Source organism: Mus musculus, chromosome 12, assembly GCF_000001635.26.
Source record: "Mus musculus strain C57BL/6J chromosome 12, GRCm38.p6 C57BL/6J".
Classification (NCBI taxonomy): Eukaryota; Metazoa; Chordata; class Mammalia; order Rodentia; family Muridae; genus Mus; species Mus musculus.
This window is the reverse complement of record NC_000078.6, coordinates 19,092,319-19,099,518: the sequence shown is the minus strand read 5'-3', so window position 1 is coordinate 19,099,518 and position 7,200 is coordinate 19,092,319. Positions and strand designations below refer to the sequence as shown.

At 46.7% G+C, this 7,200-nt stretch overlaps 1 pseudogene; it reads right to left on the bottom strand.

The window, feature by feature from the left end:
- Positions 1–201: 201 nt before the first annotated feature.
- Gm9158 lies at positions 202–3,199 on the bottom strand (annotated as a pseudogene).
- Positions 3,200–7,200: the final 4,001 nt, after the last annotated feature.

Here is a 7,200-nt window from a genome sequence, read left to right as displayed (position 1 = left end):
AAAGTCCTGTCTGGTGTCCTTAAGGGCCTCCAGGCCCTCTGTGGGCAGGGAAGAAGCCCTACAGCCCAGAACACTTGAAACCTTGGAAGGAACCAGCCTGGACTGGATGGGGAGGGACATCTATTGGATCAGACAGAGGAGGGAGCTGCATCCAGCCAGACCAGGTGAGTGTGTTTTGCTGCCTGGACCCAGATCCCGAGAGAGCAGGAGAAATCACGGAGAAAACCACTGTATCAAGCAAAGCTGAAGATGGCAGGTCAAGCCTGTGTTTCTCACAACTGTGTAAAAGCCCATTCCCCTCAGAACTGGCTAGCACTGCTGGTATCACACTGCAGCAACCGGACAATGGATGGGTCACTCTTGGCACCTTTGTTGAATTCTTCCAGGGACATTTTGCCTGAGGAATGGAAGAGGGAGACTTAGGATTAGCCAGTCCTCTGGTTAAAGTCTGGAACCCTCTAGAAAATGGATAATGTCCAGTCTCTTCTCTCTCTCTCTCTCCATGTCTCTCTACCTTTCTCCCTCATTTCCTCCCTTTTATTTTGTTTATTGAAACAAGGTTTCTCTGTGTAACAGCCCTGGCTGTTCTAGAACTCACTTTTTAGACCAGGTTGCCTTGAACTCCCAGAGAGCCTCCTGTCTTCTATGAGCTCCCATTAAAGACATGTGCCACTATGCCTGACCAGAGGGTAATTTCTTAACAAGTGATTGATGGAGGAGGGCCCAGCCCATTGTAGGTGGTACAACCCTGGTCTAGTGATTCTGAGTTCTATAAGAAAGAAGGCTGAGCAAGCCATGGGGAGCAAGCCAATAAGTAGCAACCCTTTCATGGTCTCTGTATCAGCTCCTGCCTTCAGGTTGCTGCCCTGTTTGAGTCCTGCCCTCACTGCTTTTGATGATGAACTGTTATGTGGAAACTGTGAGTGAATAAACCCTTTTCTCCCCAAGTTGCTTGTGGCCATGGTGTGTCATCAGAGCAATGGAAACCCTAACTCAGACAACATGGATGAAGCCTACAGATCAGAAGGTCTACTGACAATGCCCATGGTTATAGAGCCCTAGGAAGGGTGCAGGATGTAGGCTAGGAGTACTGAATTGTAGTCTCCCTCCCTCAATCAGAGCTGAATCAATTGGGCCGGAAAAGGGCAGGCCTGCATAGGGCAGAGGGTATATCCCAAACAGCTCTGTGCCATCAACAGAATCACAGGCTCATCTACTCCCCTCTCCCCACCCCCATCCCATCCCCTCTCCCAGTCCCCTCCTTCCTCCCCACCTGCTCAATCCTGCCATGTTTCCTACCATCTTTGTTTGTGTCCATCTGCCTGAAGATCTTGTCTGTTCGCTTTTCGGGCATGGACCCGTCCTCGGGCATCTTCATCATGGAGGACACCATCTTGTAGATGGCCTGCAAAGGGGCATCTGTGAGTGTGCTCTGGAGGATGGAGGGTGGGTTATGCTAACCAAGGAGCATGGACAGGGCAGAGTCAGGACCCTTCTCTCATCAGAACAAGTTTCAAAGACAAAGTGCTGGGCAAAGGGAGCCAGGAAAGTTTAAGTGACGTTCAAGAGCACAGGATACAGCTGGGGCGTGTAAGGATGGAGGGCTCCTTGGTTCGGAGTAGAGGGGAGGTTGTGGGGCAAAGCGTCTGTCTAAAAGGAGGTTCTTTGGTGGGGAGCTGGGAAATCCTGGAGGGAAGATCAAAGGGGAAATACATTGAGCCCTGCCTACACATGGGTCCTGAATCTGCAGATCCAACAAGTACAGGTGGGAAATATTCTAGAAAATGAAACTGGAGGTACACAGACAGTTTCTTGTTATTTCCCAAATAATACAAATTATTATTAACATCTATAGCCATTATCTTAGGCACTGTATATAACTACTTTACTTATTTCATAGATGTATGTAATTATTTATTGGGGGAGGTGATCTCAGGTAGAATTCAGAGGACAACTTGTGGAAGCTGGTTCTCTTTTCCTACCATGTGGGTCTTAGGGATTGAACCCAGGCTGCTAGGCTTGGAAGCAAGCACCTTTCCCCACAGAGTCAGATCACTGGACCAAATACAGAGATGGTTTAGAGCATGGAGCGGGAAGGATGCAGGGTGCACATAAGCATTGCTCCTGTGAAGAACTGACTGCTGACTCATCCTTTACTGTGTCGTTCTGATTTCTATAGGAAGTCCTATAGACAGCTATGTGTGTGTATGTTGTACATGTGTGTGCAGATGAACACCCACCTGGGCAGAGGCCAAACAGGAATACTGGTGTTCACAGTATTCCCTTTTCTCTCTCACTGAACCCGGCTGGGGCCTACCATTTTAGCTAGGCTGCCTGCTCAGCAAGCTTCTGGGACTCACTTGTCCCCTAGTTCTAGGGTTTCGGGCATGCTCAGCCACTTCTGACTATTCCGTGGGTGTTGGGATCAGAACTCAGGTCCTCATGCTGGGTATCATGTGTTCTTCCCCACTGAGCCATTTTCCCAGTTCTTGCTTTGACAATTCTTAATCACATATCTGAGCCTCAGATCTCATTAGAGGTTTTTTTGTTTTGTTTTGTTTTGTCTTGTTTTGTTTAAAAAAAAAAAGACATGTTTTATAGAATTGTGTAAATAAACCTGATGGATGAGCTCAGCTGGGGCCTGATGTCCAGCAAGCAATCGATAGATGCTTGGCTTTTATCATTACTCTCTGCAAAGACAGGCAGTCCTTTAGTACACCAGGTAGCAAGTGGGCAGAGGAATGACCTGGTGTATGGGGTCGGGGATGGGGGTCCTGGATCCCTGCACTCCCCATGCTCCAGGCCCTGTCAAGTGCAGGTACCTGCACTAAATCCAGCATTTCACTGCAGCTGATGTAGCCATTATTGCTGTCTAGGTCGGACATGCTAAGGCCCACTTCAGCTTCTATTCCAGCTTTTCCCGAGAGGTCATGCTCAGAGCAATGATGAACACTCGGAAGTCGATGGTGCTGTTGCTGTTGGTGTCAAAGGTGTGGAAGACATGTTCAGCGAACTTGGAGGCGTCTCTGTAGGGGAAAAAGTTGGCCTAGATCTTGAAATTGTCCACAGTCAGGTGGCCAGTGGGACAGTCATTGAGGAAGCCCTTGTATCACTCCTGAAGCTCATGGTTGGTGAACTCCCTGTGTTTCCGCAGGTCCTCCAGCACCTCAGGACACAGCTTGCTGTTCTGCTTGCCCATGGCATCTGGCAGTGGAGAAAAAACCTGCAAGGCCAAGACACAAGGTGAGCTGTGGATACCTGAAACCCCAAGTCTGGCTTCCTATCACACCCTACCACCATCCTGGCTAAGCAATATCCTCTGTATGTTCAGTGCCATCTATTACAGCAGTGGTTCTCAGCCTTCCTAAAGCTGCAACCCCTTAATACAGTTCCTCATATTGTGGTGAACACCCAGCTATAAAGTCATTTTCGTTGCTACTTCATATCTGTAATTTTGCTATGGTTATGAATCATAATGTAAATATGTGATATGCAGGAGGGTCTTAGGTGACTCCCTGTGAAAGGGTCATTCCGTCCTCAAAGGGGTTATGATAACACAGGTTGAGATCTCCTGGCCCAGAAGAACTCTAGACCATGATAGTGCAAGCTCTGACTTTTAGCATTTCCAGGATGGCTCTCCTCAGGAGGTACAAAATGGTTCTATATTACATGGCAAAACCCAGAACACTCTAGGAAAGACAGAAAGAATATCTTTCTATGGCTAAATACAGTCTACTTCGAGCATGCATGCAGAATCATGGTAAAAGGGACAGGGAGAGGCAAGCTAAAATCAGTGGAATGAAGCTTTGTCAAATGTCCTGTAAGGGTTAAACAAGAGTCAGGATCGAGACAAACCCCTCAGCTCATCAGCTTGGGGCAAAGGGGTCTCATGGACCCAATGCTGACTCTTCGCTTTGAACAGCTAGTTCTTTTTCTCGTGGGGGACCCGGTGTGTGTGTTTGTTTCCTTGTCACAGATATATTTGCTGATGCTGCATAGTAAATAAATCATTCCTGCATAGGCAGATGTTAGTGGTTCACATTCCTACCTAACACAGCTAGGGTAAATTTATAACTAGGTTGACACCCATCCTGAGTGGACTCAGGGGTGATACCAGAGAACAGGAACATGGCTTTGGCCCTTCAAAGTTCAACTTCATTTGTCAGCAACCCTAATTTTATAAATGACATTCAAAAACCCAATTCTTATCTGTTTGAAGCTGTTGCAGAGTGGCAGTTACAGAGTTGCAGTTGCAGAGTGGCAGTTGCAGAGTGGCAGTTGGCTACTGCTGGCCACCACACATACATAGGCAGTAAAGGTTCTTTTGCCAAGGTGAGGTTTTGAGAATTGACAAAAGTTAACCAATCAGATGAGAGACAAGTTAACCAATCAGATGAGAGAGAACGCCTGTCCTAGGCCTATAAAAGCAGCACCAGTTCTGGGCTCGAGGTCTTTTCGCCTCTACAATCAAGCTCTCCCAATAAATGTGTGCAGAAGGATCCTGTTGCAGCGTTGTTCTTCCTGGCCAGTTGAGCGCGCGCAAGACTTATCCAGATTTCTGGGTTAATCTGGGTAAGTAGGGTTTCATGGGGACCCAGGTATTAAAGCTTTGAAGCATGTTGACAAGAGGCTTCTAGACCCCCCAAGACCTCCCTATCCCCCTCCACATAATATTGGGAGAAGTTACCAGCACATGCCATGCTGTTTTAACTCTAGAAGAGACACCTGGGAACCTTATGGGAATCCCCACTCTTTATTATGCCTCTGAGATATTGTTCTGCCAGGGAGATCTACAATTGGCATCAATTGGTCGGTGAATGTCGATGTGAATGTTAACAGCTGAAACAGCCCCCATGGAAATTCAGGACTGTGCTTCATTGGCCAGCACACCCCACTGCAGTCTCCCACAATGCCCAAGTGTGAGATCCTGCAGTGATTGGCCACTGGACATTAATGCTCGTTCACTTCCCTACCTCAGTTTTGGTTTCTTTCTTTCACAGTAACACACATGCAATAGCTCTGTTATTTTTGAAATGTGTAGAAGAACTAGTGAGGGTGAGTCTCCTCTACCCAAGTCCCAAAGGAAACCACTCTGAACTGCTCAGAGCCTTATGAATTCTAAGCACTAGGTGCTGGATCCTGTTAAGGAAGATGAAACATGCACTCAGTATTACCTGCTACCTCCCCTGTCTTCTTCACCTCTTTCCCAGGCTGTTAACGATCTATGTACATATTTTATTTACTTATCTAGATGACTAGGAGATATTTAATGTTCCTTGTCCAAAACAGACATATGGCTATTGCCTTTCAAAGCACACATTTACTTATCTAAACACGTCCTCCCCTGTACAAACAACCAACTCAAATGTCCACAGTATCTTGATCAGAAATAATCATCAAGTCAGGTAGCTGGGTGCCACATATTTGTAATTCCAGAATCGGAGGGTGAGGGCAGCAGGATCAGGAGTTTAAGGTCATCTGTGACTATATAACAAGTTCATGGCCAGCCTGAGCTACATGAGACCTTGTCTAAAAAAGTTATATTAAAAGAAAGAGAACAGGAAGACCAGTAGTAGTGCATGCCTTTAACCCCAGCACGCAGTGACAGTGCAGACAGATAGGAGTTCAAGGAAGGCTACCCTGGGCTACAGAGCAAGTTGTAGGATAGCCAGGACTACACAGAGAAGCCCTGGCTCTTTCTCAGAGACATACACACAAACCCCCCCCCCACACACACACAAACACACAGAGAGACAGACAGAGAGAGACAGAGACAGAGACAGAGAGAGATCTACAAATGGAAGAAGATTATGCACAAGGGCATGTGGCCATTGCTGCCATCTGTGAGAACTGGTCACATGGGTTTGTGAGTGGAGGCCTCCTGTGGAAGAACCTACTGGAAAGGTAAAGTTGACTGAAGTGGGGAATTGGCTGGATGGACAGGTATCTTGTAGGACCTTTTGTCATGTTTTCCTTTGAAATTTTGTTTATTTGTTTTCTGAGATAGGGTCTCATGTAGCTCAGGCTGGCTTCAAACTTACTATGTAGCTGAGGACGACTTGCACCCTTACCTTCCTGCCTCCCCTGTCTAGCAGTCACAGGTGTGAGCCACAATGACTGGCTCATTTGCAGGTTTTTTATTTTGTGTTGTTGTTGTTGTTGTTATTTATTTATTTATTTATTTTTGGTTTTTGAGACAGGGTTTCATTGTATAATTCTGGCTCCTGGAACTAACTTTGTAGACCAAGCTGGCCTTGAACTCAGAAATCCCCCTGACTCTGCCTCCCGAGTGCTGGGATTAAAGGTCATTTGCAGTTTTAAGTTGTCAAAATGTGTCCATGTGTTCTTTTCTTTTTTTCTCTTTCAAAGCTTTAAGAATATTTTCTTATATAGTTTGTTACAAATGTTTTTCTTCTTATATAATACATTGTGAGGTTGCCTGGTACCTGCAGAGGACTGAATAGTATGTCAGATCCCTGGAACTGGAGTTACACATGTTGTGAGCCACCATGTGGGTGTAGGGAACAAGACTGAACTGGGGTCCTCTGCAAGAACAGCAAGATCCTCTCTCCAGGATCCCAGTCCCCTTAGCTTTTATTTTCTACTCAAAGAAGAAGCATCCCCAAATCACAGTGTCCCAGCCTCTATCTCTTGACTGGTGGCATGTCTAAGAACCTCCGAGTTGATAGAACACTATAGGCTAAGCCCTGTCTGGGCGGGGCTTCAGGAACAAGAAATAGAGACAGAGCCTTGATGCTGGCACATGGCTCTAATCCCAGCAGTCAGAAGGCAGAGGCAGCCAGAAAACTTTGAGCTCCATGCAAGCCTGGTTTACAGAGAGCGGACCCTGTCTCGAAAAAAACAACAACAACAACAACAACAACAACAAAAAAACAACTGAAACACAGAACTAAGGTCCTGGAGGACCTGCATAGAAGGGCGCAGGCTCTCTTAAGTCCCCCAGTGATGGCTGACTGCCAGATCCTCTGTTTTCTTGTTACGCTCACTTCCTACCTCACAGCCTTGCTTCTACCAAGGTTTAGGGTCCTCTTTCCTTATCACCTACAGCCTGGGCTTCAACCATGAGTCAGCCAACCTCTCCCTTGCTCACTGGACATTGAGCTTGACAGGGTAGCCAGTACTTGCTGGAAGTACCCCCAGAAGCTACCTACATCCACCTCAGAACAGGAGCACCTAATA